This window comes from Zea mays, chromosome 7 (genome assembly GCF_902167145.1).
Source record: "Zea mays cultivar B73 chromosome 7, Zm-B73-REFERENCE-NAM-5.0, whole genome shotgun sequence".
Taxonomy (NCBI): Eukaryota; Viridiplantae; Streptophyta; class Magnoliopsida; order Poales; family Poaceae; genus Zea; species Zea mays.
Window position 1 is genome coordinate 149,218,168 of NC_050102.1, and position 11,817 is coordinate 149,229,984.

At 45.0% G+C, this 11,817-nt stretch overlaps 1 pseudogene; it reads right to left on the bottom strand.

Moving 5' to 3' along the window:
- Nucleotides 1-2,645: 2,645 nt before the first annotated feature.
- On the bottom strand, nt 2,646-2,831 carry LOC111589868 (uncharacterized; annotated as a pseudogene).
- Between the last annotated feature and the right edge of the window lie 8,986 nt (nt 2,832-11,817).

The window sequence follows — 11,817 nt, forward strand, 5'->3', positions numbered from 1 at the left end:
GTAACTCCGGTTTCCGATGAGAAACCTCAGTAAACCGTTTACGGTAAAGGACGTGATTTTAAATCGAAACGGTTTGGTTAACCTTGGGTGGAGGAGCAGTTGAGAGAGTTGGATGACTGGCCTCCACCTTCTAACCTCCGTCCATCCAAACAAACACAAGCCTCAACGAGCCAGACGCCCAGACCCTTGCAGTACAAGTGAAACGAACAAGCATGTGGCTCCTATCTCTGTCTAGCATGGTGGAACCTCTGGTGCAGTGCAGGCAATTGAACAGGTCATATGTGTTCTGTCCCTGCTTCTCATCTATGGCCATGACAAATAGCTAGTGTAGGCGCGAAGTTCATGTGACCACGGCACGTGTCGATCACTCGATTGCATGGACCACGGTACGACCCGTGTACGTACTAGTGTGCTGCCATTCCCGGCGAGAAAACGTGGAATCCTGCGCCCTGCTAGGCTCCTCGGCCTAGCTATAAAATGGTGCAGACTGGCAAGATAGCAAGGTCAGGACCTCTCTGCCTGATGACTGCCCGAGCAAACTACAGGCCTGGAGGAGCTACACAGCTGAGTACAGGGCTGCTGCAAGCTCTAGCTGCATTGACCATTGGGGTCTATCGCGGGAAGCAGAAGAGTCTCCTCCTGCAAGCCTGCAAGCGGACAGCAAAGCCTAGTATGTCTACTCCTACCTCACTGTCTCTCTCTGCCTGCCTGACTGCCCCAACCAGTCAACCTCCTACTTGCCGCTCTGGTAGGGAGGGGAGTAGGCGAATCCGGTTGGATCACATCTTGTCAATCTTGCATAGCGATGGCTAGTCACCTCACGTACGTATGCTTCTCCTTTGCTTTGTGCATTGTGCTGCTCCGTCAGGTCAATCGTTCGTTCCTGCCCGGCGCCATCCCGCCTAGTCTGGCGTTGACCTGGAAAAAGACCCTTCGTGGTGGTAGACATGCAGTAACAGCGGCGCTAGGATCTCCGATTCCCTGGCCTCTCCCGTCTTGCTGTCTCGCCGATGAAAACCGGCGTCAGCATCCAAGAGCGTTTACCTGACGTGCATTCTCCTTGCGTCGGCGTCGAAGAGCGTTTAGAGCTGATTGACTTCGCTACGGTTTCATGTGTCTTTAATCTAGCTTCGCTGCGATTTTTACATTATTTTTATCTTTATATATTACAGTCGTAGCAGTCCTAACAGCTGGCAGACGGTGCCTCCGATTTAGTCGTCAATCACTAAAGATGAACTGCTTGGCGGTGCCCTCAGTGCAGACAGTTAGACGTTCCGTGACCTCGATGTAGGAACTACTCTCTCCACACGCTTTTGGACGGTAAACGCCTGAGTCCGCAACTAGAGCAGATGTCTTCTTCGCAGGAAACCCCGTCGAGGAGGAGAGACCCTAGGCTTCGGTCGGTAGGCCACCTAAAACGCCTCTAGTTGATGAGCCGAAGGGATGTCAAGATTTAAGATAGAGAAGAGCTAAACTAGAGCTAATTTAAGGCTAAATTAGTCATACTCCTAAGAAACTCGTAAGAAATGGAAAGAACAGGGCGGATAAGGTAAATTTGATAAATAAGTTTGATTAGATTGATTGTGGTAGCATCAATTGGTCGTATCTCTGCATTTATATAAGGGGAGAGGTCTGAACTCGTTACAAGTCGGTTTTCGAGTTAATCTCGCGGAGTTTGCTAACAAATCCCGCAAGCAACGAGGAACCCTAATTGATTCTGCGCACGTGTAGACCGTCCACGCCGCCACGACAGATAGTCCGGACCGTCGGTGGCATGTGTTGAGCACCTAAGATTACCAGACGGACCGTCTGGACTCCCATAAAGGGCACCACCATATGGTTCATATCTAGTGATGGCGTTTAAATCGGAGCCAACATCGATTTTCAATTTCGACGTTCGAAATAGTAGATATTATAATCAGCATGTGGGTTTGACATGTCGCCGACTGTCAGGTTTAGACTGGGGCGCGTCTAGTTCAGTCGAAGGTAGCTCAAGAGGTCTATCACCCTAAGTGATGCATGGTGCTTCTGTAAATAGAACTAAATATAAAGTACTCCATTTGTTCCACTTTTATAATCTGATTGATTTTTACCTAAGTCTCATCTTATTAAAAATCATAATTATTAATAATTTTTACTATGATATCGTTTAGCATATAATATACTTTAAGTATGGGTTTGATTTTTTTCCTTTTTTGCAAATAAATAAATAAGACAAGGCGGTCAAACTTAGTATAAAAAATTTAACCGAATTATAAATTAGGATGGAAGGAGTATGTTTTTTCTTCTCTAGCCACAACAAATGAGAAACAATATGTAGACATAGAAATGTTTTGTGTAGACTTCAGAAATGTTTTGTATAGATGAATTTCAGTGCCATCGGTGATCGATCGCAAGGCTGACCCAGTCCCGTGGGCGGATCTACACCCCGGAACATCTAATCCGTGGCTCGGGATTTTATCCATATAATTCTTTATAAGTCTCTATTTAATAAAATAACTAAGATAAAAGGAGAGGAAGAAAACTTAGTAGGTTGGCCTGGGTCATAGAAAAATTGTCGTGGCTGAAAAAATTGCATTCAGATGATGTTGTGGACCATGGAAGTATGGAACTACTGCGCCAACATAAATAGTGAAACACTCATGTGTTGTGACGCCACACCAATCGTATAGTGCAACAATTGTATGACGTGTGTGGGCCCATGGCAAACCAGTGTGACAGACCCTCCCTACAAAAAATGAATTTAAAATTAAAGTGGAAATATAGCCCACATACTAGATACTAACTGTAGATATTGTACTTTATCTTAGTCAAAAGGCCGAGAAATGTATGAGTTGAAAATGAGACATGTCTTCTTTTTATAGCTAGCTCGATCGCTCGCCCTCCATCTAGGAAGGTGGTACTATCCGGGAGTGGTGCGTTGTGTGCGGCTTCGTATCGTGTTGGGCTCAACTAACGAACTTCGTACTTCACCTGCTAGGAGCGAGGAGGTCCTCTTTGCGAGAGCACGAACCAACCATGATAGGGCGACGAACCATCCGCGGCTGTAGAGGGGTTGCGGTCTTCTCTGCGGGTGCAAGGATGTTTGTGATAGGGCATCGGACCATCCACGTGTGTACAGAGGGCTTCAGGATCTTCTTCAGCACCTGAATCTTGCCCACGGAAGGGACCCCATCAGGAAGAAAAGATCCTAGGGTTGTCTTGGGTCAGCAAGTCATCCAAGAGGCCTCTTAACAACGTGGAGATGGTAAGAGATGAAGATGGGGGATGAGAAAGACTAATCTAGACAAAATTATTGCTACTCCTAGGGCAAGAAATTTAAATGTAATGATAATAGATTGATTTAGATCGATTGTGTTGTTCTGAACCGGCCAGACCTTTTATATTTATAGGGGAGGTTTAGACTCGTTTCTAGACACTTTCCAATAGATTCCTACATGATTAGTCAGATAAACATGCATGAGAAAGGGTCCTTCGCCTGAGTTAGGGGGTGTTTGGTTGCCCCTGCTAAAGTTTAGCCCGGGTCACATCAAGCGTTTGACTTTCAAATAGGAGTATGAAATATAGACCCAACCAATTGGACTAGATTCGTCTCGTCTTTTAATCTTCGGCTGACAAATTAGTTTTATAATCCGACTACATTTAATACCCGAAACGGAGGTTCAAACATTCGATTGGACAGGGGCTAAACTTTAGTTTGGGGTAACCAAACACCCCCTTAATCTAATTGCGGACTGTCTAGGCTACAACCGCAGACTGTATGTAATACCCAAATTCTAGCAAATAAAAGAGATAGTAATATTGGTTGTACCTTATATGGGATTTCTTTTATTAAGCATATATATACATGTATATGGAAGTTAAAACGGTTAAAATCATTCTTAAATAAGAACTTAAAATAATTTTTTTGCATCATGATGGTACTTTTTGTTTGTGCACTTTAGCTACGTGTGAAACTCACAAACATGTGTGAATTTGGATATTAAATTTTAAAACTAGGAAAGAAATTCAAAACGGTAGAAAAGAAAAAAAGAAAAGGGAAAACAACTCATGGGCCGAATCACATATGTGCGGCCCAGCTACATCCGCGTGCCTCGACCCACCTAAGCAAGCGCAACGCCAGCCCAACCTGGGGTCGGCGCTGACCGAGCGGCCCCACCTGGCATTTTCAGCGCGCGCTCATGTCTCCGCGTTACGCCACTGTCGCATGGGACCCACTCCCTAGCCACTCAAATCCGTGTGCGCCTACTTTCGCGTCATCCCACTAACGCATGGGCCCGGTCTGTCAACCTCACAGTGCGATCTCCGTGCATAATCCCCAAACCGGCTGACCGATGGGACACTATCCCTATTGATCTTCTCAACATGTAACAAACTCAGGAGATCCATAACAAACAACATAGGGATCTTGCCAGGCGTGCGACAGCTGGCCTCGTCCTCCCAGGTGTATAAATCTGAGGGGCCTGTATCGCCCTCGCGTTCATCCATCGAAACCATCGAGAGAGAACATCGTCGGTGTCATGCAGCGGGAGAGGAAGAGGAGAAAGAGAGCCACCGCGGACAAACTACCTACATGTCGTTGCTAGAGCCTTGACATGTGGCCCTGGGAATTCTCTTCGGTGCACTAATCATCTACGGGGCGAATCCAGAGTTCTGTCTGTTAAGGGGGTCACGAATTCTTCGCCGGAGTTCATCGTGACCGTGGTACCACCATTCGTCGTCGCGAAGCACCTGCATCATCCGACCGCCGATGAGTAGCCCTTGATTGAGTTCGTTGGTTACTTCTCTTCATATAGCACCTATCGAACTTCGCAATGGGGCATTAGGACTTGAAAGCACTGGGCTCTAGCGATGATCCGTTGCGGCCTATGGGCCACGCCACCGCCACCGCCGATGCGTGAGGGAGATGGGTTCCTGGTCGTAGATTCGCTAGTGAACGGTAGGGATTACAAACCAGGGTATCGGTTCAGGATCGTGATAGCGGTTGTTGATCGTGAAATCAAGGGACATGGTTGTATCTCGCGAACATAAAATCCAAACCGTATATGTAGGATCCAAGAGCCATAGAACCTTATTGTTTCGGCCTAGGTAAGATCTAATCTGGGCCATCAGGTCCTAATCGCACGTCTCATATGTGGTGATACCTCTTCGCCACGACAAACTTACTAAAGAGACACTGCTCTTTGGCATAATCAACCTACCGTCCGCAACAATTATAATTCTATCACATTTAGGCCCAGAATTCATAAAAAGATCCCTACACTTCATGACAATAGTGTATGCAGTATAGGGATTTATAAGAATTAAGCTAATTAAGGCAAAATGAGTTTTCGGTATGAAGTTAATTCAATAATATTATAATAATCATAACTAATTAATCTTAACTCTGATTTCAGTGGTTCTCGAACCTATGGTTCATCTCGACTTATAAAACAATAATATACAATTGTTTATATGATTAGTGTGGTGTTATTTTTTGCCCATACATTGTTTGTTCGTATTGTTGCGAGTAGACGACCAAGCGACCGAGGAACCCGAAGCACGACACGTTGAAGATTCTGAGCGGGAGCTCACGGAAGGCAAGTTGTGCCCTTGATCACTTTCTTTGACTTAATAATGTTCATGATAATTGTCATGGCATGCTCATGATAATCACTATGGTTCATCTAGTTTTGTTTACAATACACCTTGCAAACAAATGAACTATTGGATAGTCTTGCTATGCACTACCTGGTTTTGGGTGTTATAATATAATTGAATCATTATCATGCCTTATTACTATTGTTGAATTTATTGTTATACATGATAAGGTCATTTTGTTAATGGGAACATCGAGCTTAACTTAGGAAAACAATGCTACCACAAGAGTGTATGGGACGCCCTTGACCAAATAATTAGGAAATCTAGTGAGGGATTACCTTTTCCGAAAGGGGCAGGCGGGGATGCGTCGCTGCAGAGTATAGTGCTGGCTATAATTACGCGATGGGGTTACAGACCATGGAAAAAGGCCTTTACTTCCTTCGTCCTAGCATCGTAGTAGGTTTTCTCGAGCTAGTGGAACTTTATAAAGGCCTCACAGTGGATCGCTAGCCATTCACCTTGCTAGTGTCTAAGGGTCTAGCTAACCCAGACTAAAAGGGAAACACATCTTGTGGGTAAAGATGCACAACCTCTGCAGAGTGTAAAACTGGTATATCGGCCATGATAACAGTCAAGAGCAACTTAGGACTCTCGCACGATTAATTGATGAAATTTAAACTTAACTTGTCATGCATTGCATTGTGGGATTCTATTATTCGTCTACAATCTATTATTTAATTGGGATGATGTCTACTTATACTTAGTAATTTCTATTAAACTTTTGATCAACTTATTTAAAAGCAATGCTCAGCCTTAACCAGTTTGCTTGGTAAGTTTTACACTTCACATGAGCCCCACAATAAGTGAAGCTTGAAAGTCGCCTAGAGGGGGGTGAATAGGTCGAATCTGAAATTTACAAACTTAATCACAACTACAAGCCGGGTTAGCGTTAGAAATAAGAACGAGTCCGAGAGAGAGGGTGTAAAACAAATCGCGAGCAAATAAAGAGTGTGACACAAGGATTTATTTTACCGAGGTTCGGTTCTTGCAAACCTACTCCCCGTTGAGGTGGTCACAAAGACCGGGTCTCTTTCAACCCTTTCCCTCTCTCAAACGGTCCCTCGGACCGAGTGAGCTTCTCTTCTCAATCAAACGGGACAACTGGTCCTCGCAAGGACCACCACACAATTGGTGTCTCTTGCCTCGGTTACAATTGAGATGTTCACTAGAAATAATGAGAAATAAAAGAAGCGATCCAAGCGCAAGAGCTCAAATGAACACAACAAATCACTCTCTCTAATCACTAAAGCTTTTGCGTGGAGTTGCGAGAGGATTTGATCTCTTTGGTGTGTCTTGTATTGAATGCTATAGCTCTTGTATGGTGTAGAAATGCAGAAACTTGGATGCCATTGAATGTGGGGTGGTTGGGGTATTTATAGCCCCAACCACCAAAAATGGTCGTTGGAAGTGTGCTGTCGCATGGCGCACCGGACAGTCCAGTGCGCCACCGGACACTGTCCGGTGCGCCAGCCACGTCAGCGGACCGTTGGGGTTCGACCGTAGGAGCTCTGACTTGTGGGGCCTCTGGGCCGTCCGGTGATGCACCGGACAAGTCATGTAGACTGTCCGGTGCGCCAACTGCGCGTCCTCTGACTTCTGCGCGCGCAGGCGCGCATTTAATGCGTTGTAGTCGACTGTTGCGCGCGAAGTAGTCGTTGCTCCGCTGTCACACCGGACAGTCCGGTGACTCACCAGACAGTCCTGTGAATTATAGCGGAGCGCCCTCTATCTTTTCCCGAAGGTGAAGAGTTCGGCCTAGAGTGCCCTGGTGCACCGGACACTGTCCGGTGGTGCACCGGACAGTCCGGTGCGCCAGACCAGGGTGCCTTTCGGGTTGTCTTTTGCTCTCTTGTTTGAACCCTTTTCTTGGTCTTTTTATTGGCTTATTGTGAACCTTTGGCACCTGTAGAACTTATAGACTAGAGCAAACTAGTTAGTCCAATTATTTGTGTTGGGCAATTCAACCACCAAAATCAATTAGGAAATAGGTGTAAGCCTAATTCCCTTTCAATCTCCCCCTTTTTGGTGATTGATGCCAACACAAACCAAAGCAAATATAGAAGTGCATAATTGAACTAGTTTGCATAATTGTAAGTGCAAAGGTTACTTACAATTGAGCTAATATAAATTCTCATAAGGTATGCATGGATTGTTTCTTTCTTTTCAACATTTTGGACCACGCTTGCACCACTTGTTTTGTTTTTGAAAATTTATTTGTAAATTCATTTCAAAGTCCTTTTGCAAATAGTCAAAGGTAAATGAATAAGATTTTGAGAAGCATTTTCAAGATTTGAAATTTTCTCCCCCTGTTCCAAATGCTTTTCCTTTGACTAAAACAAAACTCCCCTTCAATAAATTCTCCTCTTAGTGTTCAAGAGGGTTTTAAGATATCAATTTTGAAAATACTACTTTCTCCCCCTTTTGAACATAATAAGATACCAATTTGAAAATCATTAGTTTTAAAATTAGGTGGTGGTGCGGTCCTTTTGCTTTGGGCTAATACTTTCTCCCCCTTTGGCATGAATCGCCAAAAACGGATACTTTGAGTGAAATATAAGCCCTTTCTAAACTACTTTCTTACCTTTGGCAAATAAAACATGAGTGAGGATTATACCAAAGATGAAGAGATGCTCGGAGCGACGACGAAGGATGAGTTATGGAGTGGAGTGGAAGCCTTTATCTTCGCCGAAGACTCCATTTCCCTTTCAATACACCTATGACTTGGTTTGAAATATACTTGAAAACACATTATTCATAGCATATAAAAGAGACATGATCAAAGGTATATTAATGAGCTATGTGTGCGAGACATCAAAAGAAGTTCCTAGAATCAAGAATATTTAGCTCATGCCTAAGTTTGTTAAAAGTTTGTTCATCTAGTGGCTTGGTAAAGATATCGGCTAATTGTTCTTTAGTGTTAATGTAAGCAATCTCGATATCCCCTTTTTGTTGGTGATCCCTTAGAAAATGATATCGAATGGCTATGTGTTTAGTGCGGCTATGTTCAACGGGATTATCCGCCATGCGGATTGCACTCTCATTATCACATAGAAGAGGAACTTTGGTTAATTTGTAACCATAGTCCATAAGGGTTTGCCTCATTCAAAGTAGTTGCGCGCAACAATGGCCTGCAGCAATATACTCGACTTCGGCGGTAGAAAGAGCTACGGATTTATCTCCCGTGTCGAGGTCGAGATGCCCATTGGTTCCCATGGGTGTCTTGATGGGCTTGGCATCCTTCATCCCAAACTTATTTATAATGTCTTGAATGTACTTCGTTTGGCTAATGAAGGTGCCCTCTTGGAGTTGCTTCACTTGAAATCCCAAGAAATACTTCAACTCCCCCATCATCGACATCTCGAATTTCTTTGTCATGATCCTACTAAATTCCTCACATGTAGGATCGGCCTTTCTGACTTTGAAGCCATTAGTGATAAGAAAATCTCTTAGGCATTCATACCATGCTCTTAGGGCTTGCTTGAGCCCATAAAGCGCCTTAGAGAGTGAAAGGGAATTAGGCCTACACCTATTTTCCTAATTGATTTTGGTGGTTGAATTGCCCAACACAAATAATTGGACTAACTAGTTTGCTCTAGTGTATAAGTTATACAGGTGCCAAAGGTTCACACTTAGCCAATAAAAAGACCAAAAATTGGGTTCAACAAAGAGAGCAAGGGATAACCGAAGTGTGCCCTGGTCTGGCGCACCGGACTGTCCGGTGTGCCACCGAACAGTGTCTGGTGCACCACCGGACAGTGTCCGGTGCACCAGGGGACTTCACGCTGAACTCCTCACCTTCGGGAAAATCCAGAGGCGTTCCGCTATAATTCACTGGACTGTTCGGTGTACACCGGACTGTCCAGTTAGCCAGTGGATCAACGGCTACTTCGCACCAACGGTCACCTGCAACAACAATTAATGCGCGCCAGAGCGCGCAGAAGTCAAGCACGCGCGTAGTGGCGCACCGGACACTCTACAGTACATGTTTGGTGCGCCACCGGACATCCAGGCGGGCCCAGCAGTCAGAGCTCCAACGGTCGGAACCCAACGGCCTGGTGACGTGGCTGGCGCACCGGACACCGTCCGGTGTGCACCGGACTGTCCGGTGCACCATGCGACAGACAGCCTCCACCAAACGGCTAGTTTGGTGGTTGGGGCTATAAATACCCCCAACCACCCCACATTCAAGTCATCCAAGTTTTCCAACTTCCAACCACTTACAAGAGCTAGGCATTCAATTCTGGACACACCCAAGTGATCAAATCCTCTCCAAATTCCACACAACGCCCTAGTGATTAGTGAGAGAGATTTGCTTGTGTTCTTTCGAGCTCTTGCGCTTGGATTGCTTTCTTCCTTGATTCTTTCTTGCGATCAACTCAATTGTAAGCAAGGCAAGAGGCACCAATTGTGTGGTGGCCCTTGCGGGGAAGTTTTGTTCCCGTTTGATTGAGAAGAAGAAGCTCACTCGGTCCGTGGGACCGTTTGAGAGAGGGAAAGGGTTGAAAGAGACCCGGTCCTTGTGACCACCTCAACGGGGAGTAGGTTTGCGAGAACCGAACCTCGGTAAAACATATCCACGTGTCACACTCTTTATTTGCTTGTAATTTGTTTTTCACCCTCTCTCGCGGACTCGATTACATTTCTAACGCTAACCCGGCTTGTAGTTGTGATTAACTTTGTAAATTTCAGTTTCGCCCTATTCACCCCCCCTAGGCGACTTTCAGAGAGTTTATACACATAGTTAGGATACTCACTATCTTCAAAGCCGGGAGGTTGCTCAACATAGACCTCTTCTTTGATTGGTCCATTGAGGAAGGCACTTTTCACTACCATTTGGTAAAGCTTAAAGCCATGGTAAGTAGCATAGGCAAGTAATATACGAATTGACTCAAGCCTAGCTATGGGTGCATAGGTTTCACCGAAATCCAAACCTTCGACTTGTGAATATCCCTTGGCCACAAGTCGGGCTTTGTTCCTTGTCACCACACCATGCTCGTCTTGCTTGTTGCGGAACACCCACTTGGTTCCTACAATATTTTGATTAGGACGTGGAACCAAATGCCATACCTCATTCCTAGTTAAGTTGTTGAGCTCCTCTTGCATCGCCACCACCCAATCCGAATCTTGTAGTGCTTCCTCTACCCTGTGTGGCTCAATAGAGGAAACAAAAGAGTAATGCTCACAAAAATGTGCAACACGAGATCTAGTGGTTACCCCCTTATGAATGTCGCCGAGGATGGTGTCGACAGGGTGATCTCGTTGGATTGCTTGGTGGACTCTTGGGTGTGGAGGCCTTGGTTCTTCATCCTCCTTGTCTTGATCATTTGCATCTCCCCCTTGATCATTGCCGTCATCTTGAGGTGGCTCATCTTTTTGATCTTCTCCTTCATCAACTTGAGCCTCATCCTCATTTTGAGTTGGTGGAGATGCTTGCGTGGAGGAGGATTGTTGATCTTGTGCATTTGGAGGATCTTCAGATTCCTTAGTGCACACATCCCCAATGGACATGTTCCTTAGTGCGACGCACGGAGCCTCTTCATCACCTATCTCATCAAGATCAACTTGCTCTACTTGAGAGCCGTTAGTCTCATCAAACACAACGTCACAAGAAACTTCAACTAGTCGTGAGGACTTGTTAAAGACTCTATATGCCCTTGTGTTTGAATCATATCCTAGTAAAAAGCCTTCTACAGTCTTAGGAGCAAATTTAGTTTTTCTACCTCTTTTAATAAGAATAAAGCATTTGCTACCAAAGACTCTAAAATATGAAATATTGGGCTTTTTACCGGTTAGGAGTTTGTATGATGTCTTCTTGAGGATTCGGTGTAGATACAATCGGTTGATGACGTAGCAAGCGGTGTTGACCGCCTCGGTCCAAAACCGATCCGAAGTCTTGTACTCATCAAGCATGGTCCTTGCCATGTCCAATAGAGTTCTATTCTTCCTCTCCACTACACCATTTTGTTGTGGCGTGTAGGGAGAAGAGAACTCATGCTTGATGCCCTCCTCCTCAAGGAAGCCTTCAATTTGAGAGTTCTTGAACTCCGTCCCGTTATCGCTTCTTATTTTCTTGATCCTTAAGCCGAACTCGTTTTGAGCCCGTCTCAAGAATCCCTTTAAGGTCTCTTGGGTATGAGATTTTTCCTGCAAAAAGAACACCCAAGTGAAGCGAGAATA